The sequence below is a fragment of the Hoplias malabaricus genome, chromosome 13 (assembly GCF_029633855.1).
Source record: "Hoplias malabaricus isolate fHopMal1 chromosome 13, fHopMal1.hap1, whole genome shotgun sequence".
Lineage (NCBI taxonomy): Eukaryota > Metazoa > Chordata > Actinopteri > Characiformes > Erythrinidae > Hoplias > Hoplias malabaricus.
Window position 1 is genome coordinate 6,702,458 of NC_089812.1, and position 19,639 is coordinate 6,722,096.

The window sequence follows — 19,639 nt, forward strand, 5'->3', positions numbered from 1 at the left end:
GAACCAGACTTTCTTAAACCTCTTAGCGGCATTTTCTTTGTTAAAAACGACTAGCAACAAATCGAGCTTCTATTTCTGGTGGAGTATTTTGTAGCTGCTTGTGTTTGGAGACTGACTTCTATCACTCTTTCTGACTTCTATCGCAGTTTCTGTCCAGCGGGTGCTGCTGAGCCCCTCCACCGTCACAAAGCACTCACAGGCGGACACACTTCACATGGGCCAAGGCCGTTTAAGCAGCCTAGCTCTGCTGGCCATTGAGAGGACACTAGTCAAGTCCCTGGAAAAGACGCCTTGTTGGTACGACAGGGTCACAGATCATTTTCTTAAAAAGGAACGGAGGGTAGAATTTACGTATAAATAAACCGACACATTTTATGATGTAGGCCGAAATTGATCTTCTCCTCCTTGAAAGACCAGCATATGCCACTGGTACTGACCTCATTTACACATTTCAGCTCAAACTGGAACAACCCATCTACATAACATCCCTCTTTACTGTAACATCCCATCTTCTATGAGAGGCTGAGGCGTGTTGTAATGCTACTAAACTGTGCTGAAGGTGATTCTGGAAAATCCAAAATGGCCATCTCATTTTTCAGCTCTAGAGTGTGTTGCTGTGGAGTGTGGAGAGTCGCAGTGAGAAGCATGTATTTACAAATGCTTCCTGTGTTTGTTAGCAACATTAGCCTCATAGTTCTGTACTAAATAAGTGAAATTTGGACTCAAAACACCTCTTGGCAAAGCAACTGAATCTGGGGTCAGTGGAAAATCAATCTAATCATTAATTAGATATTTCTCCAAATTCTTTAATTATAACACTGTGATATAACCAAAGATGGGTATTTGAACGCAACCATACTGCTAACAAGTGGGCTTTATTATGTCCTTAAAAATGCGTAGAGAACAGAAGAGCAGTGAACAAGCAGTATCTAGGCTTGGTATATGTTGGTGACTAGCCCCTCCCTAGTCCTTGTGGCCATAGCCAGTGTATGTCATCCTGTAGCGCGTAATAGAAGCAAAGAAAATGGAGAATCTGATTCTGAAAATTTGCATTTATCATCACTAATATCAGTTCTAACCTTCTGAATTCAGAGCAGTAGAACTGAAACACTTTCATTCACACTGGTGCACACGTTCTTTCATCCCCAGTATGTTGCTGTAGTACATGCACCCTCTCCCTCCCCTACCCCTTCTCCAGACCCATCTGCTTGTGAGTGGAGTTGAAGGAAGGGCTCCGATGAAGAATTAATGCAGCTCCTCTGACAGCTCTTTGTAGTTCAAGACCAGGCCAGGGACATTCAATTACCTCAGCATCGAGCAGATAGCAGCGAGATAGCACATACGCCACCGCATATGTTAGCATAGTTAGCAGGGCATGAACATACTACAGGGATGAAAACACTGTCACACACACACACACACACACATCTATACATACATGCCTGATGGAAAATACTAACTGGTGCCAAACCGCAGCTGCACTCGAAAGCCAGGAGTAGTCATAAAATATGTATTTTTCAAGAGATAAAGTGCAGCAATATGTTTCTTGCTCCTCGGTGTGTGCAGTAATAATGTACAGTAAGTATCTGCAGTATATATCTACTGTACATACACACAGAATATACAGTGCCTTAAAGCCAAGGACGAATGAATGAAAATCACTCCCCCCATCATCACTGGGCCTTGGGCACCCATGATCCTGTCACTGGTCGTCCATTTTGAAAATTGCCATTTTGGGAGATGCTCTGTCCAAAACATTATTACTATCACAATGTGGCCCTTGTCAAAATGGCTCAGATCCGTCAGTGCACCCATTTCTCCTGTGCAGCTTCAAAAACTGACTGGTCAATTGTGTGATTCATGCTGCCTTCCCCTTGAACTCAGATGTCCAAGTAGGATATTTCAACTGGAATGCCCCCACATGTCGGATTTCCTAATCTGAGTGTCAGGGTAGCCTCACCAGCCCAGTTCAGAATCAGTTCAGAATCCAAGATGGCTGCCCGAATATCAACACTGTGTATAGGTGTAGTTTATTAGCACTACTATATATTTGTGTGCCATTAAATCAGTCGTGCAAACAGTGTTGTCATACTGTTGTATGCAAATGTGTTTCCATGGTGTTTAGATGTGTAAAATATCACATAATATGTTGTTGGCCCTGTGAAGGACTGGCACCCCCTCGAGGGTTCACTCATTGTCTGTAACCCTTATCCAGTTCAGGGTCGCGGTTTGTCTGGAGCCTACTCGGAATCACTGGGCGCAAGGTGGGAACACATCCTGGAGGGGGTGCCAGTCCTTCACACGGCAACAAACACTCACACACTCACACCTATGGAAACATGAGTAGCCAATCCACCTACCAACATGTATTTTGAACCATGGGAGGAAACCGGAGCACCCAGAGGAAACCTACACAGACACTGGGAGTACACACCTCTCAGGAATCCTCACAGACAGTCCCCTGAGCGGGACTCAAACCCACAGCCCCAGGACACTGGAGCTGTGATGAGCTACCTGCTGATCCACCGTGTCGCCCCGTATATCATTCCCAGAGCCAATATCCGACCTCCAAGGTAAATGGAATGCAGCAAAACCCTGACCTGCCCCCAGCAAGAGTAGTACATTATGGGATGTGTAGTTTTTCTGGTTAAGATAGAAACATAAAAATGACTGAAGGTCCATTTATACAGCATACACACACACACACACACACACACACACACACACACACACACACACACAACACACACACACACACACACACCGATCAACTCCCCCCACACTCCCTAGTCTCTTGACAATCAATACTTTCATTAGCTTTGGATTGTTCTCTGTTGTATGTGTGTGTGTGTGTGTGTGTGTAAGAAACGTCAGACAGAAATATTTCCAATGATTTTAAATGTACCTAATTAAACTGAACAAAGCAAAAAAAAAAAAAAAACGAGTAACAGTAAAGTGCTGTCTGGGTTTTAAATGCGATGGTGTGAAATTGAATGTGGTACGATATGAAGATATAAAAACAACTGCTCTCTTTTTTTTCAAAATGCTAACAGTGTAATAGTGGCTACGATACATTACGAAGCTCTGTTTTTTTAATGCCATGTTAAAAGTTGTTCAGTAAGTCTGCTGTTAAAACACACACATACACACACACCACACACAGTCAAAGTAGAACACCAACCTCATTCTACACAACTGTGTATCATTATGTTCTACAGAATAAGTGACTTGACCCCCTTTTGAGAGATGACATCACATGGGATACAAAAACACAGGGTATACATCTGTGCAAACACACACACACACACACAGCTTAAGTTGCAGTTCTATATTCAAATCCTCTTAATAAAACTTAAAACCTTCATTACACACAGATTATAGATTCACACAGAGAAAAGAGATAAAAAGAAAGAAAAAGAGAGAGAGAGAGAGAGAGAGAGAGAGAGAATGAGAGAGAGAGAAGAATATACTCCTTATATGTATACTCTCCGTATGTGTGTGTGTGTGTGTGTGTGTGTGTTTATCTGGGTGTTTTCTCCCTAGAGCTCTGAGTATAATGTGCTCCACCTGACCGACCTTTACTGTCAACAGAGTGCCACCATGACATCAAACACACATACACACACACACACACACACACATTTAAACTGCATTCCTTTAGAGGTGGTTCCTTGGTACCTAGGATCAGACATAATCTCATAACTAGAAAATATGCTACACTATACAATACCAGTCAAATGTTTGGACACACCCTTTTCCTTTGTTTTGGACTATTTTCCACATGTTCTGAATGTACAACACCAGTCAGAAGTTTGATCTTCTCATTCAATGTTTTTTCTTTCCAGGTCTTCACCTGGAATTTGTTTTCAGTGAACAGCTGTGGCCTCGTCAAGAGTCCGTTTGTAGAACTGCTCGCCTTCTCAATGTGTTTGAGACCATAACGTGGGTTGTACAGAGGTAGGGGCTGGTGCACAGTTCTATACAGTGAACAGCCCTATTCCAACAATGACTAATGAGATGATGTGTCCAAACTTTTGACTGTATGTCCAAACGTTTTTAGACCCCATCATTTTACTTTCTGAATTCAGCTTCTTTAATATGATTTAAATGTTCAGCCTGAATAATCTCCATAGAGAAGTGTAAAATAATATCAGGTGAACATGAGCCTAACGTTACCATGCTTAAGGCCAAGAGACAGCTAGAGAAGTACATAGCCAGACTGTGGTCCTCTGGAGGAAAGAGAAAAAAAATCAGTTTTCCTCACAGAGATCTGTGTAGTGTTCCCACAGCCACAAAATGATCATGTTTTTGTCATTCTGATGGGATTTGACCAACATAAAGTGATACACACACACACCCCTCCTGCAGTGTGAGTTACCCACCACTGTGCAACCATCCAAGCTGAGCAGCTGAGCCTCTTTCTCTCTTACATCATATTCACTGAAGTCTCAGTACAAGTTGGGACAGATAAAATACACCAAAAAAAGATTTAAAAATATCCCCTTAAAAACTCCAGTTCAACAACTGGGAATATTGCAGGAGAAAACGAAATCATTTTAAAATTCCAATGCAAGTCTGTATACAGACACTTTATGCTAAGTGAATTTGGAGCACTTCTATTGGTCCATACTACCCAGGGGACAAATTTGACTGGATAGTTTGTTTGGTGGACTATTCCCAGTCCATCAGTGAAACTGAAGGGTTTAGAAACTCCAGCACAAACTGCTGTGTCTGATCCACTCACAGCAGTACAACACAAACTAACACAACACCAGCACTTCAGTGTCACGGCACCCAAGTCATATCTGCTTCATGGTCGTCCTGACCATTGAAAAACAGGGTGAAGTGTGAAAGGGGGATAGCATTTTAATATTTTGGCTGGCCAGTGTATGTCCAATGTTTAGACACCTGTATAATGAGTGATATCAATGATGATGGATGGTGCACACATTGTACTAGAAAATGTTTTTCCACATACAAGCAATTTATAACATGGATTGCTCTGAAGCAGCCGCACATGAGCCTAAGGTCACCATGCCCAATGCCAAGTGTGGGCAAAAGGGGTATTAACTAAACACCACCAGCCCCCCAGCGCCTCCAAAGCAACAAGTTTTGAATACCTGGTGTGTATCAGTGCCCTAATGAATTCGGCAGTGAATACAGGATGCTAGGTGCATTCAGCCCCACTTCAAAACCTTCTCTTTTCTCACCTGCTCTACCTTTCACCTTTCCTTCCCCTCTCTGTCTCTCTTCTGTCTCCCTCACTTTATTTCTCTCACTCTGTCACACTGCTTTCGCAGTCTCTAGCACTTCCCTCTCTCGCTGTGTCACTTTCTCAACACTTTCTTGGGCTCTTTATCTCTGTTGCTGAGTATTATTTTCTCTCTCTCTCTCTCTCTCTCTCTCTCTCTCTCCCTCACTCTCGCTCTCTTTTCTCCTCAAAGGAGCTTTATTGGGATCACGGTTCTGCAACAGTATTGCAGTAATGAAAACATCGATAACAGCCGCAATAATAGCAGTTCAAACATTAAAGAAAACCCAGTGGAACCAGCGAGAGGATGGTGAAGGCAATAACCGAAGCTAAGTAAGAACCCAGTTGGGAGAGTAGGAACATTTCACCTCAGGGTTTGGTTAGATTTGTTACAGTAAGCAGCACTGCTCAAGCTTTTCAGCGTCCATTAAACTACAAGTTGACAAACTTCACACACTTTCAGTAGCTAGGTTCCTCTTAAATAACCATCAATCTTTCAGCAGCCAAGGCAAAGACATGCAGATTCAAAGACACCTTAAGGGGTCAATTACCTTAGTCAATATGATCAAGAAGTAAAGGATGTTGCTGAGAAGAGGTGGAGCCACTGATTGATCACTGTACAATGCTTTTTTTTTAAAGCTGTCATTGATCTGAGAATAGTCCATAAAAAAAAATATCCAGCTGATAGCATCCTGTGTCCACTGATTAGAGAACGACCAACACAAACTGTGTAGCAACAGCTGAGCTACTGTCTCTGACTTACATCTACAAGGTGGACCAACAAGGTAAGAGTCTCACAGAGTAGATAGTGAGAGGACACAGTGTTTAAAAACTCCAGCAGCACTGCTGTGTCTGATCCACTCATACCAACACAACACACACTAACACACCACATCAGTGTCACAGTGGCACTGAGAATGATCCCCCGCCCAAATCATACCTGCTCTATGGGGGTCCTGACCATTGAAGAGCAAGGTGAAATGGGGATAAGAAAGTATGCAGAGAAACAGGTGGAATACAGTGCTCCTGTACGGTCTGTGGAGCTGATACAATGGACAATGAGTGTAGACACAAGGTATGTATGTATTTATATGTATATATATATATTCTCTTTTCCTCTCATTCCAGAAGAGCATGGTCAGAAGTGGCCAGTTTGACCTTACGGAGTGACACTGGCCTGTGACTGGATACAGGATTATTTTTAACGGATTTAAAAGAAAGTTAAGTCTAAATGGATTACCTGCTTTATCGCAGACTTTTAAAGTGTGGGGATTAGTCCGGAGAGCATGCCACGGGTTTAAATTGGTTGTCAGCCGTGAGCCTGATTTATGGACCTTTGCTCCAATGCTAGACTTTACGCCCTGCTCTTTTTCAGGCAACTGTAGAACCGAGACACGTACAGGACTGAGCTCGAGGAGGGTTATGGCTATGGCCCTGGGGGTTAAGGGCCTGTTAAAAGATTTAGAACAATTACACAAGGCCTGTGAACAATAACAACAACAGCAACAGCTAGTATATAAAAAATATCCTAAATAATTACTGAATATTATCAGTGTCCAAATAAAATCTCCCAAACCCTTTTAACTTCCAATGGAAATTAATAAAGCACTCTTTCATTTAAAGTTTTAATTTGGTCCATTCATTATGAAAATTACCCCCTGTGTAAAAGCAACTCATCTTTTCAAGCTGAGTCAAAACAACAACTAGTAATAATTAGAACAGTTAATTAGAATGTTCTCTAAGATACATTTCTGGCATTTTCAGTTTTGCATGGACAAGGCTCAGGTCAGGACAGAACGCAGAGCCTCGGAAGAGGGGCCAGGGTTGATTTCTTACTTTTATAAAGCCATGAAATATTCAGAGAACTCTAAACAGGAGTGAGGAAATGACAAGGCCTTGTACACCGACAATGATGAGAAAGACTTTTATGTTAGCAAGCTTCGAGCAGGAAGGATGCCCCCCACGCGCCCAGTCACTTGGTATGATGCTGCACTAAATGTTAGCTAGCATAACAGATATGTGGCTGGATTCACAAATGTGCGTAAGAGTGTTTTTCTTTTCTTCTTAATTTCATACTTAAAATTAAGATAAATAATTATTCTTTAACACCGCGACCCTGAAATGGAGAAGCGGAAAAGAAAATGAATGAATGAATTATTCTTTAAAAATCTTCTTAAGAATTAAAATTTTTTCTTAACTTTTCTCTTAAGAAAATTCTAAGAGCAATTAGCATATCTATGTTCTGAACTATTTCCTTGACCTTACAAAAGCCTTATACTTGTCTTAGATCTGATGAGATATTAGGTAAGCTTCTAAAATGATACATTTAAATAGCGGAATTTCTATTGTTATTGTCTGTTAACAAAATTAAAAGTGAAGATTGTTTTTAAAGTATGGTAAGCTTCTACATACGGAAAAAAATGGAAAACTTGACTCTGTGATTTCGAGTTCTGAATTTGAATCTTCTTTTCACCCATTTTGGCCTCAGCTGCATGTTTTTTACTGAATACTGGTAATGATGATCAATTTCTTTTTTAAATGTGGCTCATGGCATGTATAAACTGTAGAATGCAGCATGAAAGGCTTCACTACAAATTGCCTACAGAAAAGAAAAACAATAGAGTGTCTTTAGAAAAATCTTCAAATATAATTAAGAATATCTTAAGACAATATTTGAGAACATCTTATGATTTTGTAGAGAATTGCATTTAAGAACATTCTTATGAACTTCTTAATGTTATATCTTTGGAGCTTGTGTATGTTTTTCTTAGGAAAGCTTTTGTGATTCCAACCCCTGGGCAGTTAGTGCTCTAGGGTTAGAGTTAAGGGGCAGTATGTTGAGCCTCAGTGACCTTGAGTTTCTGGCAGTTTCAAAAGAAGATGTGGAGCTTGACATTTCTCAAACAATCATCTGCTAGCTGTCATTTATCCACAGCTTTGTACCATCAAGTGTTGGGGGGAATGCTAACTAAGAAGTGGAACTGCAATGACTAAAATCTAGAGAAAAATATAGTTAAAAACAAAGAAAAGACGAATGGAAAAAAGAAAATGGCTGCTATAGCGTAAAACAGCCCACAACAAAATGTTTTTAATTATTTTTTTTTTCGTCAGTGGTATTGAAGTATTTAGTTAGTAATATACACCGTATAAAACAAATTATATAAATATATATGTGCAGCCATAGATCAATGAGATGGCCATTTACACCTTTGTTGAGCTGTTTTTAACAGTATGTTGTTACACCAATTGACCTACTTATACAGTTTTTCCATTAAATTTCTCAATTCCTGAACCTAGCGACTAAATAACAAAGACTCTGAGACCTTGAGTATGATCCTCTCATTTGCTAGAGCTAAATATATAAAACCTCTTTCAGCAAGACAGTGAAGTATTCTCATGGGAGTAAATGCTAAAATGGCATGTAACCTCCAGGGAACGGTGCTCATAACGCAAATATTCTGAGTCAGTCCCAAGCTCATCTGTTCCGGCCTCATAAAAGTGGGCAGCCTGGACTCATCTGCAGCTCCTGGACATCAGCTCAGTTTCCGCAAGACCGGCAGGAGTAAAAACCGCATAATGCATTTAAACAGGCAGTAAAATCTTTTATACCACACTTCGGGAAGCTCTGTCTAAACCCTTTTTCATTTTTTTCAGCCACTTCTCAGCTTTGCTACTCCATTTTAATGCAGAGGGTCCATTTATGAACGTCAAAGGAGTTCAAAAAATATCGCTCCATCATGCATGGATCATTTCTCAGATTTGATCCAGATTGAAAAATGGACGCCTGTTCTCCTCGGAGAGATGTGCATTTTTCCCTCAGCTTTACAAAGGCTAATGAACGAAAATGTTTTTAGCCTGGTGATTCATCTACAGGTGGATGATCCATCATTTTTTAGCATTAGCACAAAACTGATGTCCACAATATGATATCAGAAAGGGGTCTCTAGTCTAGAAGCATTGCAGGCAGTTGTGCAGTTTCAAAACGGAAAGTATCTGAATACCTGCTTTTCAGGTGTCCAAATATTTATTTATATGTAATTTAATGAGCTGTAACATCCATTCCCAAACCAATGGCATTAATATGGTGTTACCCAGAAACTAAGCTTCCAACCCCAAACCTTAAAAATCAACCTTAGACCATATTTCCTCCACCACCAAACATTTTTGGAGGTTAGGGTTATGATTATGGTTGAGGTTTAGGGTTATGGTTATTTTTATTGTTGAGGTTAGGATGATTAGAGCTGGGGTAAGAGTTATGATTACGGTAAAAGCTATTAAACAAGTCATAAGGCGTTTCACATTGGATGGCTGTGAGAAATGTACATGTACATCCATGAAAAATGAACTCACATTGAGAGCAGGCTGCTGTGAGTAGAATGACTGACAGTAGGACTTTTGAGATAGTGTTGGAAAGGCAGACATGGATCTCAAACCAAGTTCGTCCCACAAGGTAATCCAATAAAACCTAGTCACACAACAAATATGACAGATGCTCATAAATACAGTACCACCGCAGCTGCACCTAATCTGCATATGCCCAGCTGTGAGAGCGTCTAAGGGAAACTGCCTTCTTCTCCATAGGACTTCTGAGTGGAACCCATTGCCAAATTATATTTAGCTAATGAATAATTTTATCAGCTCTAAAAGACAAGTCAAGACATGTTTTTTGTGTGTGTGTGTGTGTCTGTGAATCAAAAGCCTCACTTTTTCTTTTTTCCACCTGTCTGAAAGCAGAAGAATAAATCACCTTTATCGCTTCATCCTTGACAGTGTTTTTGTCTTTTTTTGTGACTTAAATAAGCCAGAATTAAACAATGTGAGGACGTGATTTAAAAAAAATCAGTGACAATTATGAAATGGAACAGCTCTAATATTCTCATAGGTGAAAACACTTACTGACAGACTACTGCATTAGCAGCAGGAGCTTTGAGGAACATGGAGCACCTTGCAGGTGTAGTGGATATGATGAATGTGTATTAATTTCTAATAAGAAATTTTGACTTTCTGAAGATGTGATTTTAAAAACCCAAGCTTTCACTAGTTTTCAGAGACATCTCTAACCAAGATTGGAATGTGAGATTAGCATCCATAGCAGGCTCGTAAAACCTCACTCCAGGATGTTTACAACCCAAGGTCCCAGGGTCAAGAGGAGAATCTCTGCAAAATGCAGAGAGACACACGGACTCAAACTTGATTAAAACTGTTCCCTCACACATTTTGAAAGATTGTTAAACAAAACAATCACAACCCTTAATTCCCATTGGTTTAAAACAATTTGAAGTTACATATGTGCACAACTGTTTGAAATTAATCCCGTTTTGACAATCAAAATAGGTGGAACTAATTTACATGTGTTTAAAATCATTTTTGTTTAATATGAATTTATGTAGAACCAAGGTAGCCACATACTATGTGTTTAGTTGGTTAATAATTATATAGAACATGGTTGTCTTTTTCTTAATGATATTACTTTGTGTTAACATATAATCTTCTATATTGCAAAATATGATGAATATTGCAGAATCCTGGAATATTCACTCATCAAGGATGGTCAAGTCTTTGTCTTGCCAAGTGTCATAAATTCTATGTGATGCCACTCCCAAGGTACATGAAACAGCCAATCAGGAGCAAGAAAAGCTCCAATTCTCTCTCATTGAGGACGAATCAGGTATTCGGGGCGGGTTTTCTAAACTCTGGTTAAAAATCTGTGGCGCCAAATGACAAGAGCTTTTTAGACTTCTTCCCCTTTTTCTCCACTGACCGACTCTTCACTTCAAGGCTCCAGACACTTGGGGCGTTTACTCTTATAGCCTTTTTCAAGGCTAAAGAGTAAAATGACCTGAGTATTTTAAAAGACTCTGCAGGCGTCAGACTCATGGTTATCTTAAACAGTCTTGGGCCTTTAAAGTGTGGTCTAGATAGAAACTACAGATTAAGAAAAGCTATAGTTTAACCCTAGCAAAATTTCAACGCCACACCCAGAGCCTGAAAGGAACCTTAGACCTCTGACCCTCAAAAGGACGACAACGCCACGAAGAGGACTGCCGCACGCACCCTCAAAATGACCTTCGGAGAAACCTGCCCAGGAGAGACCTGCATTGATGTGTCTCTCTCTCACAAGGCGCCAGATCAGCAACACGACGAAGAATCCCCACAGAGACCTTCAGAACACCACCAGCTCCAACGGCCGTGTCTGAAAGCCTCGGGAGAAAAGGAACGCCCACGGTTGCAACCTACAAGCCCCGTGTCTGCAATCCTCCAGGACATCGTGCCGGAAGGCACCATCAGCGACATGCTCCCTGTCCATCTCCGGATACATAAGGTCACATGGTCTCATGTCTCTCATGGCTCATGGGTTGGTACTGAAAGTTTGCTGAGATAAACAATAGCCTTTCTTAGAACTTAGGGCAATAATTTTCATAGAGAAATTCCCTCATATATTAATCTCCCTGTTCCCGCATATATCGCTGTAATCCATTTTATTATATGAATGTCTAATCAATATTCATTATTTGACATTATTATTAATAAACCAGTTGTGAGATAAAACCAATCCTTGGTTATTTGTCTGTGTGTGTGCACCTTTCTTGTATGGAATTTTAACTTCTAGTTCAGATTCCATTTCAGAGTCAAGAACCCACGGCGGGTCAGTGAGCATAATTCATTAATAATAGTTAATTCTAGCTAATTCTTTTGTATAATATGTGACGATGACCTACTTGTCTAAGCTGAAATTAAAACAGGTAAGGACACTACATATTAGTTAATGGCTCCCAAACATGGAGCTTAGAAAAATGAATTAAATAATTAATTATTAATAAAATAATAATTAATTATCATTGACTCCGCTATGTAGTGCTAATGCCACCGCAACCTGTGCATACTATTTCCACTACACAGGTCCATAAGTATCCAGTGAGCCTAATTAGTGAATGAAGTTTAGGTCCATAAACACACAGCAGTACGAAGCATGGGCTAGAAAGGTTAAAGGTCTGAAAGCACTGGGCTTTAGAACAGTGTAATGGTGTTCTCTGGAGTGATGGAGGTCCATTCAGTGTCTCTGGGATGAGTTGAGGTGGTGCTTGTAATTCAGAAATTATCACTAATAATCCTCATTTTTGAATGCCATCCAATCCTCACGACAATGTTCCAACATCTACTGTAAAGCCTAAAGTGAAGTACAATTTAGACAGTAATGTGTACTTTTTAAAAATCTTGGACCAAGCTGATTCAAGCCAGTTTCAACTAGTTTTGTCTAAATCTGAACCTGTTAATGTCAGTTCAGAGCAGTTAGTTCAAATCTAAACTGGTTTGACCTTAGTTTGGAATAGTCACACCTAACTGGAAATTAGTGTGGTCCAGGTTCATTTAAAGCTGAACATGTTTGGGCTAGACTGGACCAGTTAACAAGTTTGGTTCTATTTAAACTAGTTTAGTGTCCATCTGAACCAGTTTGTGCCAGTTCACAGTAGTTTAGTGTAAATCTGGGCCAGTTCAATCCAGGTTTTCCTGTTCCAGTTGGGTCTTAAAAGCGAGCTGGAGAAAAAATGTTCATTGTCAAGCCCTGTTTATTTTGCATTGATGGAGTTTGGCCAATCAGGCAAACTCTCTGGATCTATTCATGTTTGATGAAGTCTCCGCCCATGGCTCGTTCCCTTCGGACCCTGCAGTTAATTAGGCGAGTGCATTTTAATAATTTAAGCTGCTTTATAGGCAAAGTTGTTAAGCACAGTCTTATGTGGACCATTCCAGCATCTCTGGTGTGTGTGTGTGTGTGTGTGTAGTTCTGTTCAACTAACACAGATTCCACACGGATCTGAAAAAATCGGCCAAACCCTCAGATCATTCCCAGGAACGCTGGGTGTTTGCACATCACAGAAACTGTGATAAAGCACACGTTGCAAATCTCTCCGCTTATTTTTGAGCATGCACCACATTTATAAAGTGCAGGAACATAGAAACTGTATAAAGCATTTGCAGGGTTTCAGTGTTCCCCCAGAATTCACTGTGTAATTTAAGCAAGTTTTGGCCCCCAGGCAGAAATGGTGAACAGCATTTTACAGCAGACTTCACAGACTCAGCGAGGGAGACAGTTTAAAGCAGAAAAGATGGGTGTTTCCATTAAATAATCACAAGATCCCCTGGGAGAATGTGACATACATCTGATAGACCTGTTTTACAGAATGTTACAAAATTATTTAAATATATTTACACAAGAATGTACAATTGACTTACATTAATGACAGGTTCTGATTTGGGGGACGGTTCAGTGAACACCTAAGTACACAATAAATGCTTTTAAACACTAGTATAAGGGATATCAGTCCATAAATATACTTTCAAGGAAATACACCTACACATAGAAACAGGGGATATTAGTTTATAGACAGCAACTGTAAAGTTACAGTTGATTATATTAATCCTCAATAAACCCTCCAATACACTATTAGAAATGAAACAACTCCAATAAACAACACTAGAATAAGAGATATTAATCCATATATAACCACAATATACACCATATACAAATATATAAGATATATTAGTCCATAAACATGAATAATACAGCAATATATTGCCCTGGAATATGATATATAGTCATCCATAATCACCTTTACAGACTTTATATTACCCTGGATTGAGCAATAAACACTATTATAATGTAGCTGATATCAGTCCATAGACAAGCACACTCAAAAAACACTACATTATTACTACATACACCACCTCAATATCATTAACCATACACTAAAATAAAGGACATTACTCTGTAATAAAATATGCTGGTTCATAAAGAAACCTCAAGGAATGTCCCTGTAGAGTACAGTAGGAAATGGTCCATAGATAGCTTCAGTAAAGTAGTATCTTCATGCTGATATACACTAAAATTGTTTGATATATATATATGGAGCCCTGGTTGGGAAGATGTTTGTCCATGTTCCTACTGCGTGTGAGACCAAAGTAAAGTAATAGAACTGAAAGGGTATAACTTCTGACTGTGGCTTGATAACATCCTGCTTGATAACATCCTGTTTGATAACATCCTGCCTCCACACAAGTATCTCCACTCACCTTGCTCCCTCTCGCCTCTGTCCCCAGAACGATGCCCTGCTGGATCTCAAGGTGCCGCCTTTAATTTGAGGACTTCAGAGGGATTTATAGCCACAGGTGAGAGAAAATATGGTCACTTTCCTCAGGCCACATGCCCTTCAGCCTGCAGAGGAGGAGGGATAAGATATGATAGAGAGAGAAATAAAGAGAGAGAGAGAGAGAGAGAGAGAGAGAGAGAGAGAGAGAGAGTTGAATAATGTTGTTTGCAAAAACCCACTTGGCTTTGCTTAATTAATCTGATTCTAAATACAGAAGCAGAGTCAGCACGAGCGAGAGAGAGAGAGAGAGAGAGAGAGAGAGAGAGAGAGAGAGAGAGAGAGAGAGAGAGAGAGAGAACAGGGTAGAGAATAAAGAAAGCAAAAGGAGGACAGAAGATGGGAAGAGGGAGAGAACAGATGAAAAGTGAGAAGAGAGAGAGAGAGAGAGAGAGAGAGAGAGAGAGAGACAGAGTGATGGAATGAGCCAGGGGAAATCTGCGGTGGCTGGTCAGTGGATGCAGTAATTTGACATAAATAAAAGTGCAAGCGTGGGTAGAGGCTGAGAGAGAGAGAGAGAGAGAGAGAGAGAGAGAGAGAGAGAATTTCCCCATCAGTCAGTGAGTAATCAATGATGCAGCCGTGACCGGAGCGAGAAAGAAGGGAGGGATTGGAAGTGAGGACTAGGAGAAGCTGGGGCAGTACAGAGAAAGAGAGAGAGGGAGGGAGAAATAGAAGAGGTGCAGGGAAGATGCTGCTGGAAAGATATAGATGACTGGAGGGAGGAGGAAGGAGAGAAAGATAGAATGGAGACCAACTGAAGGAGAAGAAAAAATGCAGTAGGAGATCGTGTAGGAGGATTTGCACTCGCCATAATATTGTCGTCCCTGGCAACAGCCTTTCTTTCTCTCTCTCTCTCTCTCTCTCTCTCTCTCTCTCTCTCTCTCTCTCTCTCTCTCTCTCCTTAATCCATGTTTCACATTTACCACAGTGTTAACTGTATTTTTTTACAGTATGTTCTCTATAACTATTCTATGGCTATAATCTCTCTCTCTCTCTCTCTCTCTCTCTCTCTCTCTCTCTCACACTCTCTCTCTCACTCTCTGTTCACCTGTCTCCACTCCCCCTTGTCCTCCATCTCCTACTGTACTCCACGGGTAAAAATAATGTCAGAAAGCAGTGATTTTATAACAACTATTTAAAAAAATGTGTTGCTGGGAAAGCGAGAAAATACAATAGACACAAAAGAAGATTAAACATTGATCTGGTATGAGTGGATCAGAAACAGCAGTACTGCTGAAGTTTTTAAAAACCATGTCCATTCACTGTCCACTCTGTTAGACACATATATCTCATTGGTCAACCTTGTAGATGTAAAGTCAGAGACTGTAGCTCATCTGTCACTGCTGTGTCTGATCCATTCGTACCAGCCCAACACACACTAACACACTACCTCCATGTCAGTGTCATTTCAGTGCTGAGAATAATCCACCGCCCAAATCAGACCTGCTCTGTGGAGGTCCTGTGGTGGTCCCGATCATTGAAGCACAGGGTGAAAAGGGACTAAGAAAGTATGCAGAGCAATAGATATGCTATAGTCTGTAGTTGTAGAACTACAAAGTGCTTCAGTATGGTCAGTGTAGCTGATGGATAATGAGTGTGTGTGTGTGTGTGCGCGTGTGTGTGTGAGTGTATATATATAGTAAGCACAATGTGTGGAATAAGGTTGTCCGTCAGTGGCAGTGAGAGTAGGAGTAAGTGTCAGTTTGTGAGAACCCTGGACCTGAATTCATCCACACATTCAGCTCAATATCACACACACACACACACACACCGACTCGGCGGCCCACACTGACAGCTACCTCTCAGCAGGTGACACTGTGGATTATAATAATGGGCATCTCATGTTGCTGCTCACAGCGAGGGACACTAACACGGTCAATAAACAGAGAAACGGAAAGCCAGCCGGAGCTGTGGGGATCTTCGGCCGCGCAGAGCGAGGCAGTGATCACAAAGGCAGCTCGCTCTGTTTGAGCGCTTGCCCGCCTGCATGCCCGCTGCCAGCCAGGAGCAAAATTACATCAGACATTCTGGAGCTTCTCAGCAAATAATCATCTCGCTGGTGCCCATCTCTGAACTCTCTGCTCTGCTCTGCTTCTGTTCTGAGGCCCTGCAGCTTCGGTTCAGTTTATCTGGACCTCGTCCAAATATTTTGAGACTGTTCCTTATATAGAGCAAATGTATGAACAGGGAGTCCCCCGTTTACGGCGGTTAGAGCTTCTGATCTACTGGGAAGGATTTATGTTAGATGCCAGAGCATTGCTGTGAGGATTCGGTGGCATTCGGCCACAAGATCAGTAACAGATGTTGGATGGTATAACAGCTCCACGACTCCGGAGAAAACAGTAAAAAGTAGAGCCAAACGCAGGGGTCTCATACCCCACCAGCCTATACTTGGCACTTAGCGTGGTGACCCAACTTCGACAGGACTCATTTCTCCCTGTAGTCCCTTTAACAAATCAATATCCAGTTGAAGGTATGGCATTGTATTGATTCTAAAGTATCAAAGTGATGTAAACGTCTCCCGCTCTGAGCCTTAAAGGCCTGCGAGTAAAGATTATGGTCGGACGTCTCAACGCTGCCACGACATAATCTCTTAAAACACCCCACGGCAATTCATTATTCATATTAATTGTGCTATTTATCAGTCTCATTTCTCTGTGTCGGATCGATGGGAATCGACCAGCGCTCAGTCTGGCTGAGGTTTTCCCATTACTGCGACTCCGGCTTCTCTCAAAAGTGTTCACGGCATTGGCCAGACGTGCTCTGGTACGAGGGTTAGACATTCACTCCTTATTCCCACTTCTTGTGTTCAAACTTTTATTTCCGCCTTAAATGAGTCTGTTTACGAAGCTAATATCAGAGATATTCACCAGCCTCGTTTGAATTTACTGTTCCTCCTGGAGTTAGCTTTTGAAAAACAGGTCTTATTCATCACTTTCTTTGTAAAAAACACACAAAACACAGACGTCACTCTTTTAATACACACATATGCGTCTGTACTTTACCAACTCACTGTAAATTCTAACTCAAAGGCGGAAGAAACCAACTGTTGATTGGGGCCGTGTAAAGCACTGGCCAATAGAATCAGAGGTGGAGCATCTGCACATGAGAAAATGCCACCATGCCCAATGTAACCCTCCAAAAATACTTGGCTTTGGAGCAGTGCGGCCGAGTAATCGGGTAATGGTGCTCCATGCAGTGTATTTGTGATGCGCTGGAGTTGTGTTTGTGATCCAGAAATAAACCTCATCACCTCACTAATTTTCTGCAATCAAATCCTCACAGCAGTGTTCTGATCTCTAGTCTAAAGCCTTCCCAAGAGAGTAGTTACTGAAATAACAGAGAACAAACTCTGTACTCTTCATGAAGGAATATTAGACAAGCAGGTGTCTGAAATCTTTTAGATAACTAATCTTTCGGCTTCAGACTGTGTGTGATGTTCCAGTGCAAGCTGGTGTCATTCTGTGTGTTTTCCTGAAATGTTCACTGTCTTTCACAGTGTGGGGGTTTAATGAGCTAAATATGAGCCTTGCACACACACACACACACACACACACACACACACACACACGCACGCACACAGAGCCGAGTCATTTCAGACAGAGCTGCCTCATCACTCTCAATCCTCCACAGGAACGTGCCTCGCATCTCAGACTCGGAGGACCTGCCGCTAATTGGCTATTATTGCCAAAATTCTCCACAGTACAATATGAAAACGCAATAAGTCAGCGCACTCATACTTTAGCTAATGACTAGCTGCCTCCTGATAGCATCATTCGCGCAGCAGCTGTTAGCGCAATTGATGCTCCAAACGAGCTACAGCACGGCTGCTTTATTCCCGCACTGCCTGCACGTTATCAGTGGAAATGGCACAACCTCAATATCTCAGTATCTGACAGCCACCCCAGGCCCAATGCTCAAACACAATAAACACTTGAATAGAATCCAGGGCATCATTTTCAGCCATCATCTTGAATGCTTAGTGTTTTAATCCTGTATCTGGAAGTGCACACATCTTTTACCGAGGCACTAAAAGAGTCCCATACCACTTTAGAGCAAGGCGAGTATGAACTGGGACCTGTGATCTTTACTTTAAGCGTGCCTTGTAGGTCTTGTCCACATGCAGATGGGTATTTTTTAAAATGCAGGCTTTCCTAAGAGCTTCGGCCCCTTGTCTACCTGCAAAGGGCATAAAGTCACAGAAAACTGACCTCACGGAAAACTTCTTCCAGGTTGAAGATGTTCAGGAGTTTTGCTTTTTTAGTGTTGTCATTTAAACAGTAAAACTTTGTGGCTTGTAAAGTCAAAAGTGTGTTCTTTTATTATTATTTTTTTGAATACATAATGTGACTATTTGCAGTGGTAAATGCAGCTGAAACAGTGCTGGTTAACTTTGCTCACAGAAATGTTTATACACAAATGTACAGTTAAACATTGGTGTCAGAATGCTGTACAGAGGTCACTGCTCCATCCAGCACTTCCAGGACACAAATAATATATGAATATCTGGCAACCCAGTCTGGAAAACCTACCATAAAACTTGAACATAATGCTGAACATAACCCTAAATCTAGCCCTAAACTTAACCATAAACCTAACACTAAGCTCCAAAACATTAGAAAACCCTTAGGTTTAACCAAACCTAACTGAAAACATTTAAACTAGAACTTTAAAAATTCTCTTTTGGGTTCATAACAGTGAGTATATTTAGTGAAACAGTGCAACCATGGGAGCTCAGTTAGTGAATGTACAATAACTAAAATGTACGTATGACCACATTTAAGTAGGTATTGTCCATTAGGGAACTGTTTACAGTAAGACTTGAGACCAGGATGAAAAATAAATGTGGTCAACAAGAGACAATTACCACAGATAAATGCTGCATGCTGCTAGTCCACCTATGGGATTTCTAATAAAACGTTAGTAGTGAACTAATACTGATGCAAAAGAACATGTTTTGGCAGCTTCAGAATAAACACAGACTTATTAGGGCAATTTTTGTACACTTCGGAATGTGTCTTAATATACCATATTAAACAATGTTTACCATATGTTTGGCATCTTTTTTTCAGCCATCTTTTTTGTTTCTCTCTCCTTACACCCCCTCCTTACACCTTAATGTATTTAGCTTCTAGTAAAGAGTCATTAGATTCCAATATTTTTTCTCTGTTTCTTTATAAGACGAAAAATAACGTTTTTTTTTTTCTTTTGACATTCACACGTCTTTTGACATTCACAC

At 40.9% G+C, this 19,639-nt stretch overlaps 1 protein-coding gene across 1 annotated transcript in view; it reads right to left on the reverse strand.

Moving 5' to 3' along the window:
• LOC136664972 (protein phosphatase 1 regulatory subunit 29) overlaps window positions 1-14,394 on the reverse strand; it is a 58,622-nt gene extending 44,228 nt beyond the window's left edge. Inside the window, exon 1 of the mRNA XM_066642500.1 lies at window positions 14,324-14,394. The gene's annotated coding sequence lies outside the window, so the exon portion shown is untranslated. The remainder of the gene's footprint in view (window positions 1-14,323) is intronic.
• Between the last annotated feature and the right edge of the window lie 5,245 nt (window positions 14,395-19,639).